This window comes from Cynocephalus volans, chromosome 7 (assembly GCF_027409185.1).
Source record: "Cynocephalus volans isolate mCynVol1 chromosome 7, mCynVol1.pri, whole genome shotgun sequence".
NCBI classification, from domain to species: domain Eukaryota; kingdom Metazoa; phylum Chordata; class Mammalia; order Dermoptera; family Cynocephalidae; genus Cynocephalus; species Cynocephalus volans.
In genome coordinates, this window is record NC_084466.1 from 27,186,935 (window position 1) to 27,209,210 (window position 22,276).

The following is a 22,276-nucleotide window of genomic DNA, read 5'->3' on the forward strand; positions in this document are numbered from 1 at the left end:
ATAATTGAATTATGTGAAAATCAGGGATTTCCTTATGCTCTCTGACATACCAATTTATTTTAGTATGAGTGTTCAAAAAGTTTTCCCTAGTGTTTTGTAAATGCCACCTCTAAACATTCTTGTCTTGAGGCTCAACTTACAAGTGGTAATCAACTATATTTGTAATGTTTTTATTAAATAGTGATAATTTTGTGGTTAAAAGAGGAGAATGTACTTAGAGTTCCAAGTTTGTCTCTTATTGTCTGTGTACTCAGTTTCTTAAGGTGTAAGATAGGAAGGATAATTAGTAATGATTGTATCCCTTTTATAGGCTTGTCTGAAAAATTAAAAGCTATATTTAAAGGACAATATCTGGCATATTTTAAGCACTACATAATCGTTGGAAACTACTAGATCGTAAGCTCTGGGTGGACAGGGATTTTTTTTCACAGTTGTCTCCTCAATGCCCTATCATAGTTCCTCACACAAAGTTGTGGCCCATTAAATGTGCTTTGTTGAACAAATGAATTAATTTAAAATATATTATTAATCTTCCCAAATGCTGTTAAGAAAAGATTCACATTTAACTTGATTTTGAATGTCAATTATGAATTATCCAGTCAGAGAAGGGAGAAGGAAGCAATGTGAATTCCAATGAAAGGAACAGGATTTCAAATAGAAGAAGGTATGCATGGGGCGTAGAATATTGGGAAAAGATCAGATATTCAAAGGGGCTGGGACTTTGTGTTTCTGGGAGAAGTGATAGGAACATAGAGTTTTCCAGATTGTTCTGAGAATTTTTTATGTCATAGTAAGACAGGAGTTTTAATTGTACACTGCCTCGAATGCAAAATAGTTTTTAAAGGTGTATAAAAGTACAGACCTATTTTTTAGTATGCAAATAATTCTGGCTTTATTGTGAAAAATAGCTTCTGTTCAGATAAACTGGCATCTGAGGATACTAGTTAAGAGGCATAAGTAATAGAGGCTTTAAGATTATGGGCAAGTGGCTTAATCTGTCTGAACTATACAGCTGCATAAGTGTAAAATGGGTAAACTAATAATGTTTACTCACAAGAGTGCAAGGTAGTAATTCTAAATCATTATAATAATTATATCATCATCATTATATACATCAGTTATAACAAGGAGTATTAGATTCCAAATTAACATAGGAATATTGCAGATAGAGAAGTAAGAATACACTACAGCGGTTTTTAGAGGCCATCATTTATAGCATTTGGTTATCATGGACCTGAGACTCTAACATGCGGAAGATTTAAGAGTGAGCTCTGTAGATATATTTACCAAGGTAAAATAGAAGAATCAGTATGTATAATAATTAATGATCAGAAATTTAGAGATGTTTGAGATTTTGGGGTGAGACAATGACATGGAAATGTCCAACAAGCAGTTGCACATATCATTCTAGAGACTAGAAGGAGGACTATAAATTTAGATAAAAATTCATCACATAGAGATGCAAGATTAAATCATGGAACATCATTGACAAAAATAAGGACAGTGAGAAGAAACAAAATAATAATAGAAGCTAGGGAAAAATGTGTATTTAATGTGTGAAGGCCCAAAGGTATAATATGTTTTCTCGGAAGCAATGGGAGGAAAGGGACTGACTACTACAATCTAAAACCTCAGAGGAATAAGATATAGTATGTGATTTTGCTATGTTTTTTAAAAGATAAAGTTTATTAAGTACTTTCTTTGGAGTAGAAGCTTAGTTACACTAGATTGAGAAATAAATGAAGGTAATAAGGTAGAAATAATAAGTGTCCTTGAGGGAGATCACTTCATATGGCTTCTGTTTTCTCTGGGAAGTAGGATATAAAGTCATCTACTAATTGTCTGTGACAGAAAAGAGAAAAAAATATGCAACATTAACCAAGAGAATTTAGGTCATGATAAGTTTTCCTAGAACATTTTCTTTTTTTTTTTTCCAGCTGGTAGTGGATATTTAATTCCCCCCTGCCCCATAAATGGACTGCAAACAAAGTTCTTGGGTTAATGATTTTCAGAAAAATAGCATGTCATTCACCAACATGTGATTATAAATAGATACAAAACGGATTTATGGGTACTACACTCATTCTTTATATGCCACCTTTATTTTGAGCCATGTAGATAGTAAACATAGTTTCTTAATTTTCACAAAATATCTGAAATTTAGAAGATGGCTCTTGTCATTTTTCACAAGTTTAACTGTGAATGAAAAAAACATTATGCTTTTCATTCAAGGGTTCTTTTTATTAACTTTTCTTAATCTCATTTAAAAATATTTATTGTTCAATAATAAGGATAAATTATCTTTGCTAGTATAGCAGGATAAAAGATTTAGTCATAGCACAATCCAAATATGCAAAAAAAGCTCCTCTTTAAATTCTAGCATTGATCTAAATTAATGGGTTTAGGGAAGCATAACATTGTGAATTAAATCCATTGTAGGTTCTTTTATTTGGCTACTCATTTTTGAATGACCCACTTTCTCTTGCATAAAGGCTCAGTTTTTCAGATTGTCTTTTCGTCCATCCTGACCAAGATGACACACGTGGTACATGTTTGAGGATTGTCTAATGACGTTTTGGAAATGAGTGAGTCTTATTTTGCATATACCTGTTCAGATTTTTATGCTATCCTCAAGGCCTACTGCTAGGTGAATGGTCTGATCCGGGCCTTAACTCACGAGTAGGCCAGCCGGAGGATCTATTGTGGTGGCTAAGTCTGTGGATCTCAGTATTTTCTTTTCTTCTTAAAGTTCTTAAATAATCTGGCTTCTTTGTTCCATATCCTGACCTTTGTTGGTCCACCAGCTTTTTAAGAGCCATAGTATCCTCACTGGGGCCAGCATAAATTTCTGAACCTTTCTATATTGTACCTTGACTATGCAGACTCAGGAGAGTACCCTCAGATGATTTGGCATTGACAATACTATGCAATTAGCCCATGCCATGTTGAATAAAGCTCAGAATTAAATGCAGAGCTTCCCCTGGAGCACTGCATGCTCCCCTTACTCTGACTATAAAGATTATAACCTCTAAAACTTTCCATCTTAAAAAAAGTCCAATCAGTATAAAGAAAAAGGCAGAAATGGATCTGTCCCTGAACATGAGAGTAGATACAATGCTATGGAATTTCTGGGGAGAAAGATTAGAAAAAATGTCATAAGACAGTCAGCATATGAACTGGGCCTTAATTTCTGAAGTAGGTATTGACTATGAATAGAATTTAATAAGCACCAAATGGCTTATGCTATTCCTGGAAAAGGAAACAACTTCAGGCAAGGCACAGAATGAGGAAAATGAGGCGGACTCTATGCAAAAAGAGTTTGACTAGCTGAAGAGTTGTGATTACAAAAGGAAGAAGTGGAGTATAATATGGTACAGGTGGAAGAAAAACTGATTTTAAAACTTCTTTGCTGCCAGATCTAGGAGTTTGGTCATTTATCTATGTGCAGTTAGTAGCAGGTGATTGTTATTGAGTGCAGCTGGGACCTGATCAGAATTTTATTTCAAGCAGTCATGTTTGGAATGTATAAATATTTAGAAGTACAGAGACGATGGAAGGCCATTTCCTTTTACTTAGTTTAGTTTTCAAGACCTAATTCAGCCTGCATTTGTACAGCATTAATCTGTCTCACAAGAGGCTAGTCATAAGACATATTGTGAAGTACATAGAACTTTGTTTTGATTATTTATTGCTTTCTGATTAACAGACATTCCTACTGCTCAATCTTGCCCACTGCTTTTAAACATCAAGGTTACTTTTCTCTTCATTTAATGAAAATTTCCCATTCCATTCTTTATTTCAGTATGTTCAAAATTACTAATTTCATAAATAACATGAAATTGAATAGTTGTCATTGTCATCTTCACAAGGGTGCCTTCTGTGATAATAATTTTGAAGTCAGCAGAAAGGAAAAATCTGGGGAGTGGTGTCTTAATCTGCTCAGGATGTGTTAACAAAATATCATAGACTGAGTGACTTAAATAACAGAAATAACAGAAATTTATTTTTCACAGTTCTGCAGCCTGGACTTCAGGGCGCCTGCATGGTAAGGTTCTGGTGAGCGCCCTCCTCCTGGTTTGTAGATGGCCATTTTTTCATTGTCCTCACACAGTAGAGAGAGGTAGATAAACTCTCCCTTGTTCCTTTTTATAAGGTTATTGACTTCAACATAAGGCTCCACAGTCATGATCTAATTACCTGCTGAAGGCCCCACCTCCAAATGCCATCACAGTTTTGGGGGAACACAAAGATTCAGTCCATAGCAGATGCCATATCATTTCACAGAGAATAGGTAGGCACATGATCTGTCCACATGCTTAGTCTACGTGTTCTGTTATCATTAATTCAGGGAACTTAATTCAAGAGTTTAATTCTCACTGATTAATACAGTATCTATATTGTGTAATATATATCCATATTTAAATTAATTTGATATTCTAAATTTATGAAGTAATTCCTGTCAGGCATAAACATTATATTGATTTAAAGGTTTATTGTCCCCAATAACCCTACGACTATGCTAAATATTCTTGGAGATAAAAAAATTTATAAGGCACAGCCTTTATCTACTCTGAAGATGAGAATGGAAATAACAAGGCTAGCATTATAATTGCACACCTCATTCAAAATTATTATCAAAAAAGAGAATAAATTGCAGCTCATTAAGGACTGACAATGTTTTATTTTCAAATATAATTTTCAGCAGTGAATTACTTTGTTTTTTTTACTTTTAGAATCAGAGTGACAATCGCTACGGTTTTGTTAAGTTAACAACACTCTATCAGATTCTGCTAATTGCTTTCTTGACTCCTGCCTTCTTCCTTCCTTTCTGTGTTCCTGTTCCACACTAACTAAATCACTTAAATTATCTGAGAATGAAGTAAACAAGGAGGTGACTTGGAGGAAACTTCATTAGACATGAACAGTGCTATTAAATTTTTGCACATTGAAAAACTGTGTTCACCGGTTTTTAATAGCATTGCTTAGTTATGTCAATTAATGCTTTTATCAAACTACTTGAAATATAAAAGCACAATGTTTAAATTATGATAACATTCGAATATTGCATCATAGCCAAATTTTAAAATTTGTTTTATATAGGAAAAATATGTAAAATTTATAGTATAAAGAAGAATATATATGCATAAAAACTATATGTACATTAAGAATGTAAAATATAAAATATAGGCTATTAGAGGATAGAGAAGAGTGATAGAACATGGCATCTAAATACCTGTAAGAGTAAATTTGTCAATATTGCACTTAGGCTTTCCATAAAAATAGAAAAAGGGCAACAAAAGGGTAAAATAAATTTAAAGTAGAACATCAAACTTTACATGGTTAGTTACCTATCTCTCAGTTGATTTGGCTTTATTTAGTGATATATTTTTGAGAATCAGAATAGATTTACCACCTGTTTGTCTTCCTCCCACATTGATGATCATAGATAATTTAAAATATTTTATTATAAGATATTTCATTTACGTAAAATAAAAGATATATTGCATATATATGAATATATACACATGAGTACATATAAATATACATATATACAATTTTTAAGAAATGAAATAAATAAATGGCCCTATATCCACGACTTAAGAAGCAGGGAGAAAAACCAAACAAGATCAATGTTTATAAGCTCTCATTTTAGATACCATCCTGTCTTTTTGATGTGGATAACTACTACTTTTACTTCTGTATTCAATGTTTACTGGCTCTCATTTGAATTATATATATAAAATATGTTTTTTAGTTTGATTTTTTTTTGTCTCAGTATTGAACTCTACATAAACAGTAACCTCTGGTGAACAATCTTTTATCATTTAGTTTTTTTCCATTCAATTTTATGTTTTTTAATTCATCTATGTTGATGTCTGTAGCAATAGTTTATTCATTTCACTATAGTGTAGGCATTTATTTTATAAATGTACCATAATATATTTATCAATTCTCCTGTTGATGAACATTTGTATTGCTTCTAGATGCTCACTTTTATGTATGTTGTTATTATTTTGATGTATTTTGATATATATTGAATTTTCATATTTCTCTTGGCGTGAGTATAAAAATATTTTATGGGAGATGAAGTGCATCCTCATCTGGCTTTTGTATTCATTTAAATTTTGACCACAATATATAAAACATTTTCTCACTTTCATTTGGCTTTGTGTATCCTTAATCATTGATAATGTTGAGCTTCTTTTCATTGGTTGATTCACAGTTCTGTTGTATTTATTTGAAATGTTTGCATGGGTTTTTCAGCTATTTTTTCCTGTACGGAACTATTTTCTTTCCTATCGATTACATAAGTTATTTATATGTTATGGAAAGATCTCCTAGCTGTTACCAAAATATATGTATGTATGTATGTATTTCTCCTGGGACATGCCAGCTTACATTTCTCTGCCTCAGTTACAGTTAATTATATCATACTGCTGAGTTCTAGTCAATGGAGTGCAAGTGGAAATGATGTGCGCCACTTCTAGGAGAGATCCATAAAATCATTCAATGTGCTGTCATTCCAGGGCTTCTGAAGATTGGGGTGAGGACCCAAGCACAAACTTGGAAAAGAGAGTTGATTCTTTCCTAAATGATTGTATGATACAAAGTCTGTCCTCACCATCTTTCATACTTTCCTCCTTCCCTCCACAACATACACACACTCACACAAACACACAAACACACACAGCTACTACTGACCAAGAGCACTCTGCTTGCACTGTAACAGATGAGAAATACAACTTTCAATGCATTAAGTGTCAGAATGTCAATTTTTATTTGTTACCACTCCCTTGCCCTCATTCTCCTAATTCATATTGGTAGAATATAATAATTTGTTCATTTTACTCATTTTACATGTGCACTTCCAGGTGTTTTCTTTGGTTAAAAAAAACAAAACAAAACAAAACAAAACAAAAAACCCTTAATTCTAACGTAGTTGAATTTACCATGCTTCTTCTTTAAGACATAGCTTGCTTTTATGTCTTGTTAAAATATTGATCTTGCTAAGATAATAAATGTATTGTCTTATATTTTCTTCCAAAAGCATAATGCTTTTCTTTTTCTACTGGGTCCTTTTAAACATAATGTAAAAATGAGAAATATTTTTTTTTCATCTAGCTAATAAATTGTCACAACACAATTTTCCATAAGTGAACTGTTTCTTATTAATATTATCAGTAATATATCACTAATATATATCACTTTATATTACCCTGTATAATATTACCCTGATAATATCTTTCCCTGTAATACATTACTGTGTATTACCCTATAATATATCAAGCTTTAATATATGTGTGGGTCAGTGTCTAGGTCTCTTTCCTGCTCTGATTTCACACTGTCTTAACTCGTTTGTTTCATAGTGTTCCTATATCCAGTATGACAATTTTTTCTTGAAGTTTTTCTTTTTCAAACACACCTTGCTTATGTTAGTTCTTGTTTCCATACAAATTTTAAAGTAAGTTAAATTTCATAAAAATCTTTTTCAAAGGTAATTTAGAATTTCATTAAACCTGAAGGTAAATTTGAGAATAAATATATTTACCATTTTGATTCTTTATATTTCATATTTATTCATTTATTTAGGTCCTTTACAATGCATTTCACCAATGACATATATTATTACATAAATATTTACACATCTTCTGTTAGATAAATTTGTGATTACTTTGTAGGGTGTTTGATGCTGTAAATTTTGATAACTTTGAAAAACTTTTTTTTTGAAGTTCAATATACTTGACAAGTGTACATGTCACAATTGTACATTCAAAAGGAGTTTTAGAAAATGAGCAACCACGTTAATTTAGCAGGTCATAACAATCTAGAATTTAATGCATTAGATTTTGTGTAATTCTGAACTTTTATTAAGTCAATAAGCACACTGTTTAGTTCACTGAGCTTGCTTTTAATTGGACATTGGAGTAATGTCAATGTGCTATAAAAGTTTCTGTTCTTTCCTCTTTTCAGACTGCTAACAGAATCTTTTCCCAGTGGCACTGGTTTTCAGACAAATTACACACTATTCTACTACATGACTTTGGTAGACATTATTTATGCAGTCCCCTGGGCCAATACTAGAAATGGAATTGTTGCATTGTAGGATATGAATGAATTCAGCTTCAATAGGTTGTACCATACAGATTTCTAAAGTGGCTGCATTTTTTTTTTTAACTTAAATAAGAGAAAAAATACATAAGGATGGGAAGACAAAATAAAACAATATTTTTTCAAATAACATAGTTGATTCTATGTAGGATTTGGAGAAAATCCAAAATTATATACTTAAACATTAAAATGAGTAAGACCACTTAGCAGTTACAATGCATGCAAGATAATTAAACAAAATTAATTTTGTTTTTATAAATATCAAAGGCAAACACATAGAATATTATTTCTTAAATGGTATTGTAAAAATCTATTTCTGTCAAAATATTACTTAATAGTTCTGCTTCTAGGGATATGGCGAATGAGATATTCTTAAAAATCCTCTTGCTATATAAATCACAATATGTATAATTTTACATGCACAGCTAAACTTTCAAGAGAGTAAGGAAATCCCCAAGAGTCTGTCCTGGCCCCAAATAAACAAAGGAAATAAGCTGAATCCACAGTAGAATGGTAAGCAAAGACGGAATCCCGAGCAGCCTACTACATTGGGGCAACGTGGGAGAGAGGCTTACTTTTTGAATCCAGATAGAATTTTATTTTGTATTTTTTAAATACCCTCCTCCACCCCTTCTTTTTTTTTTCTTAGCTATTTTTAATATTTTCTTGCTATTGCCAATTTTATTCCATTTAAAAAAATTTCTTAAGGTATATTATTTTTTATATTCTGTATTTCATTATTCCAGTATACAAAATCCATGAGTACTAAAGATTTTCAGTTTTTTTTTCTGCAGTATCTTGCTCATGTGACATGTATTTTTTTCATTACTTGTTAATAATTGGCTGAATATTAACTGGAAATTCTTAACAGTCTGAGTAGAACATGCTTTCTTTAGAGAAAGTTTATATTTGTTCCTTCTTGGTGTCAGAGACACTATCAAGCTTTAAATAATTTCCCAACTTGTGATTTCCTTGCCCACTAAAATGATAGAAATTCAAATCTCAAGATAACTTAAAGGCAGGCTAATTTTTCTTATTGGTATCATTAGCTTGTTATTACAAAACATTCTTCTCATAGGTCATGCAGAGGCAAACACTTTTCTTTATAGACTCATTTCCCTGGCAAGTTGAATTTTGTTCTAGTCTACCTTTTTTCCCCATTAAGAAGTCAGGTTTTCTGTGGGATCAGGTTTGTTGTCACCTCACCTTCATGGGCTCAAAACCAAGCTATTTTCCCAATATGCCCCCAAATGCTACAACTCTTTTGTATTTCATGTTTGTTTACTATTTTATACTGACATCCATTTCTTGTTACTATGCTTTATTTGGGGCTGGAGGAGCATTTGGAATTTTGCATATATTCATTTAAAAAATTTAATTCTACATACTTCTACAATGTGTTTTAATAATGCATATATTGTACAATGGTTTGCTTAATGTAGATAACATATCCATCACTTAAACAATTTATCTTTTCTCTGTAGTGATTATGGTCAAGATCCTTTTTCCTAGCTATTTAAAAATATGCAATATAGTACTATTAGCTCTAGTCAGACTAGAACACCAGAACTTACTCTTCATATCTTCCTGTAACTTTGTACCTATTAATCCACCTCTTCCTCTCCCTCAGCCAACCCCCTTCCCTTCCTTGCCTCTAGTAACCCTTATTTTACTCTATCCTTCTGTAAGAACCACTTTTTTGTTGTTACTGTTGTTTTTTCAATTCCACATAAGAGTGAAATCATGTGGTATTTGTCTTTCTGTCCTTGACTTACTTCACTTAATATGATGGTTTCTGGTTCCATTCATGTTGCTGCAAATGACAGGATTTTATTTTTTTATAGCTGAATAGTATTCTACTGTATATAGATACCACAGTTCCTTTATTCATTCACCTGTTGATGTACATTCAGTTTGATTCTATTTCTCAGCTATTGTGAATAGTGCTGCTGCAATGAATATGGGAGTGCAGGTGTCTGTTTGATATATTGACTTTATTTCCTTTGGGTATATATCCCAGTAGTAGGATTGCTTGGTTATAAAGTGGTTCTATTTTTAGTTTCTTGAGAAACCTTCATACTGTTTCCATAATGGCTGTATTAATTTACATTTCCACCAAGAAATACAAGAGTTCTCTTTTATTTGCATCCTCACGTGCATTTGTTATTTTCTTTTTGATAATAGCCATCCTATGTGGAGGGAGATGATATCTTACTGTGGCTTTAATTTGCATTTCCATGATGATTACTGACATTGACCATTTTTCCATGTGCCTGTTGGCCATTTATATCTCTTCTTTTGAGAAACATCTGTTCAAGTCCTTTGCCCATTTTTAATAGGTTTATTTATTTATATATTCTTTGCTATTTAATTGTTTGAGTTCCTTTTATGTTCAAGATCAAAATACAGTAATTTTCATCACAGAAATCGAAAAACAATCTTAAAGTTTATATGAAAACACAAAGAACCATAGAGATAAAGCAAACTTGAACAAAAAGAACAAAATCAGAGGCATCACATTACCTGACTTCAAAATATACTATAAAGCTATAGTAACAAAAATGGCATGACACTGGCATAAACACAGAAAAATAGACCAATGAAACAGAACAGAGAATCCAGAAATAAATTCACACATTTATAGCCAACTGATTTTTGACAAAAGTGCCAAGAATATATATTGGGGAAAAGACAGTCTCTTCAATAAATCATGCTGGGAAAACTGGATATGCACATGCAGAAGATTAAAAATAGACCCCTATCTCTTACCAGACACAAAAATCAACTCCACATGGATTAAAGACCTAAATTTAAGACCCCAAACTATGAAACTACCAGAACAAAACATAGGAGAAATAGTACATGAAATTGGACTGGGCAGCACTTTTTTTTTAACAAGACTACAAAGGTACAGGCAACTAAAGCAAAAGTAAATAAATGAGACTACATCAAACTAAAACCCTTATGCACAGCAAAGGACACATTCAACAAAGTGAAAAGGCAACCTACAGAGTGGGAGAAAGTGTTTGCAAACTATGCATTGCACATATTCTTACAAGATGTGCTGTGCATATAAAATTGTTTGATATTTATCATATATGTGATAGAGCAGAAGGATTTTTCAAATTACCTCAACCACCACATTCCTGGAAGTGGAAGTCTCAAGTAATATTTTAACAAATATTGAATAATTATTACTTCCTAACTGATGGCTATTAGTCAATGCCTAGGGAGCTATCATTTTACATTGCCAGTTTAATAAAAACCACATGGCTTAATGATACATCTAAGAATAGAGTTGACATTGTTTTGTTAATGATGAGCTTAACTGGCAAATCTACTTGAGCAGACATATATTCCACTTAGGTATGAGTTGAACTCAGGCACTACATAGTGAATAAATCAGAATCATCAAGATAATTATTTTGCATGAAATTCAGATCACATAAAAACACCAAGCAAAGCCCAGCAATTTTATATTTATGCTTTTACTTCCATCTCAACACTAATTAAGACATTGGAATTCTCATAGTCTGTTTTCGGAATAGTCCTAATAAGGCATTCAATAAAACAGTTTGGTTTAGGTAATGCTGCCAACTTCTGAGCCTTAAAGATAAAATGTTCTCAAAAGGACTAAATAGGATATACTAATAATTGGTTACTATGTGAAAAGATCAAAACATTGATCTTTCTGGAATGTCGATATATTGACAGCATTGTTTCATACCCACTAAAATGACTATGTTGGAAAACAGCTTGGTAGTTTCTAAAATAGTTAAACATAAATTTACCATATGACATGAATTTCACTACTAGGTATATACCCAAGATACTGAAAACATATATTCACCGGAAGATAGCAAATTATGTTCTTAGCAGCTTTATTCATAATAGCTATGAATGAACCTGAAAGACATGATGCAAATGAAAGAAGTCAGGCACAACTGACCACCTATTATGTTGTATCGTTTTTAAGAAATGCCATGGAAACCCTAATCTATATATAGATAAAGTAGATTAGTGGTTGCCTGGGATGCGGGGTTGGGAAACTGGGATAGGGATTAACAATAAATGGACATGAGGGATCTTATTTGGGTGATAGAAATGTTCCAAAACTGATTTATCATGATACTTGCATAACTTGGAAAAGTACTAAAATTAAATTGAATATACACTTAAAATGAGAGAATGACATAATATTACCTTCAGAAAAATAATCAAATAGGTTGTAGTATGTAATTAAAAATTATTTTATAATTGCAACATGTGAAAAATAAAAACTTTACTCTGGAGCAATTAATTTTAGATAATTTCTTTAGAGTGATGATTTAGCAGCATCATTGTCTATTTGGGTACCAAATAAACAATCCTTTCAAGTCTTTCTTTAATGTGGGTGTGATAGTTTTTATGCCATTGATCTAACTATTATGTCAGATATTAACAAAGAAGTGAAAGAGAATGTGCACCTAAAAGAAATTTTATTTTGACCAAAAGAAGTCCTTTGAAGCTTCCATAAGAAGATTATCACCACCAGCTTTGTTTTGCATATGAATACTAACACACAGTTATTGAATTACTACAGATTATTAGGTCTTTCTGATGATCTGGTACAGCTTGACTTTTAACTGATTCTCGCTCATGTAAATTACAAGAAAAATCAAGAAAATTTAACATAATCTAAAAATATCACTTTCATCTTTTGGCATTTGAATTAGTCTAAAGTCTGCCTTTTCCTAATTAAAATTATTAATTGAATAATCTGGACTTGGAATTTGTGAAGCAAATATGTTTTATAAAAGCTGGATGAAATGTTTCTCAAACAGGAGCCTTAAAAGTTTGGGACAGCAATACTTTTAGTAAAAATTGCTGAACACAATATCTCTGAATATGGGAAGTAAATATTCTAGACATAATCATTCATTAATATTGTGTGTATAAAATCTTAATATCCTTTAAAAAAAATCACACACAAATTGTTCCTTAACACCTTTTAGGAAGAATTTTAGTTATGGAATAAAATTCTCTAGGGAATGTACCAGATCTAAAAATGTACATCAATTAATATTGCTAAATGTGCTTGTCCCAATCCTGGACTGCATTTTCAATTGACAAAATGGGCCTTGCAGTTAGGTGTTTGATTTCATTTGGACCAAATTAGAGCAAAGGATATTAGATCAATAATTCTTTTGCAGAGGCAGGCTAGCTCATGAACAAGCAAAAAAGGAAAAAGGAAAGATGATTCACAATGATGATCAATGGAGAAATAACTCAAGTACAGTTATGATTTCCTTTAGAAACCTCCCTTAATAATCCAGTTTTAGAATCATCATTTTGGCAAGAGGTAGTTAATGCTAAAATATAGATAAAATGATCTTGAAGGTGTTTAGAATATGATGATTTTTTTTTTTGTTAATTGAAAAAGAGGACAATAGTGCTGCAATAAACGTTGGAGTACAGATATCCCTTCAAAACAATGATTTCCTTTCCTCTGGGTATATTCCCAGCAGTGGAATAGCTGGGTCATATGGTAGATCTATCTGCAATTGTATGGGAAACCTCCATATCCTTTTCCATAAAGGCTACACCATTTTACAGTCCCATCAACAGTGTATGAGAGTTCCTTTTTCTCTGCAACCTCACCAGCATTTATCATTCTGTCTTTTGGATATTAGCCTTCCTAACTGGAGTGAGAAGATATCTCAGTGTGATTTTGATTTGCATTTCCCAAATGCTGAGTGATGTTGAGCATTTTTTCATGTGTCTGTTGCCCATTTGTATATCTTCCTTTGAGAAATGACTATTCAGCTCCTTTGCCCATTTTTTAATTGGGTTACTTGTTTTTTTGCTGTAAAGTTGTTTGAGTTTCTTGAATATTCTGGATATTAATCCTTTGTCAGATGTATATTTCGCAAATATTTTCTCCCAGTCTGTTGGTTGTCTTTTCACTCTGTTGATTGTTTCTTTTGCTGTGCAGAAACTTTTTAGTTTGATATAATCCTGTTTGTTTATTTTTCCTTTGGTTGCCTGTGCTTTTGGGGTCGCATTCATGAAGTCTATACCTCATCCTAGCTCCTGGAGTGTTTCTCTTATGTTTTCTTTAAGGAATTTTATTGTTTCAGGGTACATATTTAATTCTTTAATGCATTTTGAGTTGATTTTGGTATACGGTGAGAAATATGGGTCTAGTTTCATTCTCCTACATATGAATATCCAGTTTTCCCAGCATCATTTGCTGAAGAGGGAGTCTTTTCCCCAGTGTGTAGGCTTGATGCCTTTGTCAAAGATCAGATGGCTGTAGGTGTATGGGTTGATTTCTGGGTTCTCTATTCTATTCCATTGATCAGTGTGTGCCGGAGACCAGCTCCAGTCGAGTTGTGGGTCCTTGAAAGAGGGATGGAGAGGCGGCTAAAATAAAAAACATAGGCAGAGACCTCGGTTCCTTTGAAGCACATTCTCACCCTGTGGGCTGTCAGCGCTGTCGCAGCCAGAGCAGCTGAAGCAGCTGAAGCAGACTTCAGACTGAAAACAGCATTTTTATTTGTTACACAACACGGGGGGGTTAATGTGAGCATTTTAACTACATAAACCTTTAAAATTATTAAACCAATAGTTAAACGGAAACTTTTCTTAAAATTACGTCAGTTCTCATAAAATTAATAATCTACAAGGTTAAATAAAACTTGGTGGTCAGTCAATTCTTTCTGGTGATTATATCTGTTGTGGTTGATTAGTCCGTGACACGCTGTTCTTGACGTTTTTCACCATTGTGTTTCTTTTTTTCTTGTCCTCGTATTAACCTTAAACTTATTACTACCAGCAAGCATAAATTATATGTCTGACTCAAATTTGAGATGGCAGCGATTGCGGTTTTCAAAGTGTTAAACAAACCTTATATATATTTTTAACTTTGATTTAATGATTCTCATGTTTCTATAGGCATGAACCTATTGTTCATTTGGAAAAGGAATAAAGGATATTTGAACAGCTTTATCATGCATGTACTTAGTATAGTGGCTGTGTGGCCCAATGTAAAGTGTCAAAGTGCACAGCACCATCCCTCACAAAACCAGGTGCATTTTAAATTCCCTCTATAATCTTTATTTTTAGGAGGGAAAGTTGTGCATCATATGTTTTTGTCCTAATATCTTACTAAGATGTTTTTATTTAACTTAGGACACCAATGAGTAACAGTGTTTCTACGCATACTTTCTCATAAACTTAATTCTTCCTATAATATCTTTTTCCATTAATTCTAACCATTCTCTTACCATTAATGTAATCCCCTGTAAATGACGTTTGCCAACTTAAGTCATATTTAGGATGTCCCCTAGGAGGGTACCAAATTTTTCCTTACCCCATTTTATAATCCATATAACCTTTACCCAGATGGTGGGAAGAGGATGGGGATTTCTATTGTTTATTAATTTCTTCGGTAAAAACAATTGCTCATGGCTACTCATAAGGTGTTTTTAAAACATCCGTTGGTGTAATAAATTGACTGAAAAGAGAGAATTTGGAATTGTTCAATCTTCCCAGATCTTTTGTGGGATAATCTAATTTTATGACAACAACTGTCTGTGTGTCATTTTTTTGCATCTTTTGGTAACTTATGAAACTTCCACGCTGACCAAAACATCAAAAGAGAAAGCAAAAGCAGCACCACCATGCCAAAGCAGAGATCTTTAAGTGAAAGCAAGTGCTGGTAGAGGTGGCCCCGCCAGCAGCTCTCCCTCCAGGGCCTTGCCAACTCAGAAAGGGCAGCCCAAGCTATTCTTTTCAAGACCCCGCCATGGCATGGACCGCGCCAAGTGTGTCTGTTTTTATGCCAGTACCATGCTGTTTTGGTTATTACAGCTTTGTTGTATAGTTTAAAGTCAGGTAGTGTTATGCCTCCAGCTTTACTTTTTTTGCTTAGCATTGCTGTGGCTATGTGTGGTCTTTTGTTATTCCATATGAATGTTAGACTAGGTTTTTTTTTTTTCTTTCAGAGAAAAATGTCTTTGGAACTTTGATGGGGATTGCATTGAATCTGTAGATCACTTTGGGTAGTATGGACATTTTCACAGTGTTAATTCTTCCAATCTAAGAGCATGGGATATCTTTCCATTTTCTTGTGTCCTCTTCAATTTCTCTCAGCAGTGGTTTGTAGTTTTCATTGTAGAGATTTTTCACATCCTTGGTTAAGTTTATTTCTAAGTATTTTATTATTTTTTGGTGGCTATTGTGAATGGGCTAGCTTTCTTGATTTCTTTTTCCGCACGTTCACTGTTGGAGGATAGAACTGCTACTGATTTTTGTGTGTTGATTTTTTATCCTGCAACATTGCTGAAATCATTTCTCAACTCTAAGAGTTTTTTTGTAGAGGCTTTAGGCTGTTTGATATACAGGATCATATCATCCGCAAACAGGGACAGTTTGACTTCATCTTTTCCAATCTGGATGCCCTTTATTTACTTCTCTTCTCTGATTGCTCTGGCTAGTGTTTCCAACACTGTGTTGAATAGGAGTGGTGAGAATGGTTATCATTGTCTAGAGTTGGAACCAGCCCAAATGTCCATCAACAGATGAGTGGATAAATAAAATATGGTATAGCTACACAATAGAATACTACTCTGCTATAAAAAAAGAATGAAATACTACAATTTGCAGCAACATGGATGGACTTAGAAAAAGTTATATTAAGTGAAACAAGTCAGACACAATTAGAGAAATTACCACATGTTCTCACTTATTTGTGGGGGCTAGAATAAATAAATATATAAACAAGTGGTGGTAGGGAAAAAGACACAACAATCGAAACAATTCCTTAAACCTTTTTTTGGGTTTTTTTTTTTTTTTTTTTTTTTTTGTGACCAGTATGGGGATCATAACCCTTGGCTTGGTGTTGCCCGCATTGCACTCAGCCAGTGAGCACACCCGCCATCCTTATATAGGATCCGAACCCGCGGCGGGAGCGCTGCTGCGCACCCAGTGCCGTGCTCTCCCAAGTGAACTGTGGGGTCGGCCCTCTTAAACTTGTTAAGACAAGTGAACAGATATGATGTTGATGGGTGGGAGGAGGGAGAGGGAGGGGGGAAAGAGGAATTGGTAAAGGGGCATGAAAATCAACTACATGTACGATGATAAATTAAAATTTAAAAAAAAGAAAGAAAATACTCTTGAGTCTCTAGATTTAACCACCAATATACAAGAACTACAGAGAACACACATCATGTGGAGGCCATCAGTAGGATGCAGACTGGGAAATTCTCCTACACAAACAACTCAGCTTGTTACCCACACATGCAGAGTATGTAAAGAAAGAAGATGGAGTGGAAACTACAGATTAAAAGAGATTTATCAGCTAATTATAATATATGGAACGTTTAAAGATTTTGATTAAGATACACAAGTTGAAAAAAGAAAGACATTTAAAAGACATGGATAAATGTGAACAGTGATTGAATAGTTGGTTATATTAACAAGTAGCATTTTTTAAGTTGTGACATTGGTAATTTAGTTAAGTTTAAACAAATGACTGCCTATCATTTATTATAGATACATAGTAAACTATTTAATAATGAAAAAAAAGAGGACAATAAATATTGGAAATGCAACCACTACTAATGCTGAAATCTAAGTAAGTTTGCCCAGAGGATTATCCTGAATCTCATAAGGAGTCCACAGGAATTTCATGTGCAAAGTCATCATTTTTTCAGAGAAAATAGCTTTACACATTTCAAATGCTTTTGGCAAATGATTGACTGATGTCCCAGGGTTCTCTGTCATACAGTAGATAAAGAGCTAGATGTCATCAGCTAGCTCTCTTAAGTGTAAAACAGATTGATTTGACTATTGAGAAAAATTTTAATAGCAACATCATGGATCCTGTGAGATGAGTATATAGAAAAATATGTAAATCAATGAATAAAATTTTCTGATGTATTTACATTTCAATGCCTACTATAGTGTTGGTAAATGATATCCCAAATAATCTTTTAAATTTTGTTGGGTTGATCTTCTTTCTAATATTATTTAGTCCAATGAAATCAGTTCTTTCTAAATGATCCTCCCAAACCAATGAACCACATTTTCCCAGTATTCACATCCTAGTAAAGTCTTCTTACTCTTTAAATCTGGGCTGATCCTATGTAAACAATGGAGTGAAGCAAAAGTGACTCAGATCCTTCTGATAATAAGATTATGAGAAACTTTGTTGCCTCTGCCTTAGTCCCTTGGAACCTTTACTTTGGGGAACGTCAGCCACTATGTAAGATGTCCATCTGCCTTGAGATTGCCATGTTTTGAGGAAGCCCACGTGGAGTGGCTATGTGAAGACAGAAATTCCTTATCCCACAGCTACTTTGCTATACAAACCCAGGCGACAAACATGTAAATGGAGAATCCTTGAGATACCTACAGTTCTGGCCATTGTCTGACTGCATCTACATGAGAAATTATAGTCAGGATGCTAACTGAGCTCACTCAAGCTAAAGATTGGAAAGAGATAATAAATAATTTTTGCCTTAAGACCCAAAGTTTTGGGACAGTTTGTAATGCAACAAGAGATAACTAGAACCATTAACAGTACATGTGATTATTCTTTTGATGATAGTTGAGAAGAACGCAATCATTCCTGAACTAGTCATTATCTTTAGATGCAAGTAAAACATAAGTGGCATCAGAACATAATCTCTGTTTATCTGTTTATGAGCACTATGATCTGTCAAGTGTAATATAGAGGACTTTAGAAAACAAGGTGATATTAGAGAACTAGAAATGAGTTAAGAACATGGAGTTAACATTATAGTATATGTGTAAGTAATCAAAAATATAATACAGAATTTAACTCAGAAAGATATACTTGTGAAGTTTCTTAGAATCCATATGTTGCATGTAATATTCAGTTGTATTCACTTCAAATGACAGGAAATTTGCAATCTCTTACAGTAGTTCATGTCGTAATTTTATTTATCATTTGTTCTAGCCTCTCTCTCTAAGACTTACATTCGTTATTTAGATCTTTACGTGAAACTGAGTATAGAAGTAGAATAGATGGTTTGAGTGAAGATCAAAAGATATTTGGATTTGAAATTACTTGAGCTACTTATTTCTTTCAAATGTGCCATGAAAATAGAGCTTTGTAACCTTAAAGACAATAAATATACCACTTGAGAGAGAAATGAAAGGAGCATATGTTTATAGGCATAGCAGGAAGAGGAAGAAGCACAATAAAAAAACTAAATATTTTTTGACGTATTGGAGAGTTCATAGATATATCAGAAGTCTGCTAATATTTTATATGATTTAACTGTCTTGATACAATTTAAATGCACACACTGGCACTATATATGTATTTCTTTATGTATATGTTTCTATACATTCTTGTGTATATGAATCACATACTAGCAGAAGCATAATTAGATATTTTATAATTAAATAAGAATTACAAAAATTATCAGATGGAAATTTGCAAATTTCTGTTTAAATATGGTAGGCATAATGAAGATTGACATTTACATGTGAATAAGTATATTATACATTTTTATAATATATATTGGAAAAGATCTCAAAACGCTATAATTTTGTGGAGGAAATGCATACCGAGAAAATAAAATGTATCATGTTGGGCACTCACCCCCCCCCCCCAGCATAAATACAAGCTATCTGGCATGCAACACAAACAACAGAAAGAGATGGAGTAAAGATTAGGTCATTCCTAGTTATGATGTTCTGAATTCTTTTTTGTTTCAGTGACATTATTGACTTCACATTTTGATTTCTTTTCTTATTCTAAATTGCTGCAGTATTTCTATGGAGTGGATTTTCCTCTCTGCCTTATCAAATTAATAGACAAAAAGATTATAGACTCAGATCATAGAAACATCTGCTGAAAATTCTCTCAGATAATTCTCAGATAAATTCTCTTAGAAATATTTTGGTAGAATAAAAACCTAAATATCAGATAAATGCAAACAAATATCTGATAAGTTGAATATTATATTGTCACATTCTTATATTCATGTCAGTAATGAGAAACAAAAGTAATTTTTAAAATTAATAAATTAAAAATTTATAAAAATGAAGTTACCAGAATTAAAAAACTTTTATTATTGCTAATCTCTTACATCAGCATTTCTGAAACAGTGTTAATAGATTCTAAATGGAAAGGTTGGGTTTTTTTAGGTATATCATCATTTTTAAATACATAATTTTTATTTGAACATTGCATGACAGTGGACATATGGTTAACTCTTATCCTAAATTTAAAATGTTTCACATAAAATAACTTAATCTTTCTCTTTCATGAAAGGAAAGTGATTGTATTTATAGACTGATGTTACTCAAAATGAGGGAAGAAAATTCCTAGACATCTTGTTGATTACATAAAAATGTTTAACTGCAAAATAAGGAATTTGAATAATGTTATCTACCTAGAGGGAGGAAAAGAACAGCAAAATTATTCAGTAGTATTTTTCCCAATATTCAGATTTGTTGGGCATGTTGATTTTTTTTTTGTTTGTTTTTGTTAAAAGTGGTTTATAACAGGTTTTAATGAAGCCATCATTCACCCTACTCTATTTTCAATCAGAAACATGTGGTCTCATTTAGAATATCCTTAGATTATTTGGCAAACCTCAGGTATTTGATTGCTTTTAATCAAGAAAATAAAGCACATTTGCTAAATCTTTTTATTAAGAGATTATCAGATTTTGACAAATATCCTTGAGCAATTAAGAATCTTAATCCTGAAGCCTAGGTTAACTGAACTTGGGATGCCAAAAAATAAAAACAAAAACATTATATAAGGCAGTTTATTTTATGAAAGAAAATTAGGATAACATAAAATCATCAGAGTCTGGAGAGAAATGGAAATTCAAATTCTGTTTTTTTTTTCTTAGACTTTCAATCAGATTAACACACATAATAGTAGTATTCAACATAAAGGGTTTTTTATTTTTTTAACTAACACTCTGTAAATCATATAATTATTCAGAAAATACAAGAATGTTTTTAAAGAAGTGATAGCTGTCACATTCGATTCTTTCTGTCTACTTGGCTTATGCAACAGAAATACTGGTGTAAATGTTAATTGAATCTATTTTTCTCCCAGGCACAGCAGTTCAAAATTGACAGAAAGTTTTTACCTTTTCCACAGTTAACAGTTTCAGAAGAAAATCTATTATTTTTTAATTCACAGACCCTATTTAGAAAAGAGAGAGCTTAAAATTATCTCATACAACTAAATTATATAAACATTAACATATAAATATTTTATATTTTATCACTTATGGTGTTGTAAACATTTTATTCTGCATGCTTAAACAGTAAAACTTATCTAATATGAATAAAATTAATGAAAAGTTTAGGCTGATTAATTTGAAATCCAAATCCATATTATGTATAGTTTAAATTGGTATATGTTGTCTTGATAATTTAAAAAATACTTTAATTAAAAACATATTTTCTTGAAGAACTAAAGATTAGGAATTTAGAAACCTCTTGACAATTCCAGTCATTTTCTCAATATCATATAGGCAGAATGTGGCATAGGTAGTACTAAAATCCACATAAGATTCACAGTTAAAATTTGATATGCAACCTAGAGAAATAAACTAAAACATTATTTTTAGAGAACTTGATGTTTATGCTCATCTTCAATTTATTAAATTATTATACTTCTTCAAATTACGGACATAGAAACAAAATCCTCCAGAATTATAAAGTAGAAGTTTAATTGTGACTGAAATAAGTTTTCCTTAAAAATTTTAATCACATTTTGATCCTACATGACTGATATAGACTCATTATTCAAAATAAAATGATATATATAAAGTAATCATAAGTAAAATAAGACACTTTCTAAATTGTGTGATTCTAAATTTAGGTAGCATTGTTTCCCAAGAAATTAACAATCTAACCATATTTTACTCCTACATAATGAATCCCTTGAATTTCTGGGTTATTTGTTTAACTATAATATTTACCCAATAGCTTTGATTTATATTTTTTACACTAAATGCCAAACTCTAAACTAAACATTTTTTTCCTCAAAACTCCTGACTAATTTTAGGTATAATCTGAACATCTTCCAACAGAAATGTATGCCCTCTTCTTACCAATACTAATGATTAAACCATACTTCACTGTTATCTTGAGATGAATAAGATTATCAAATTCCTACTGG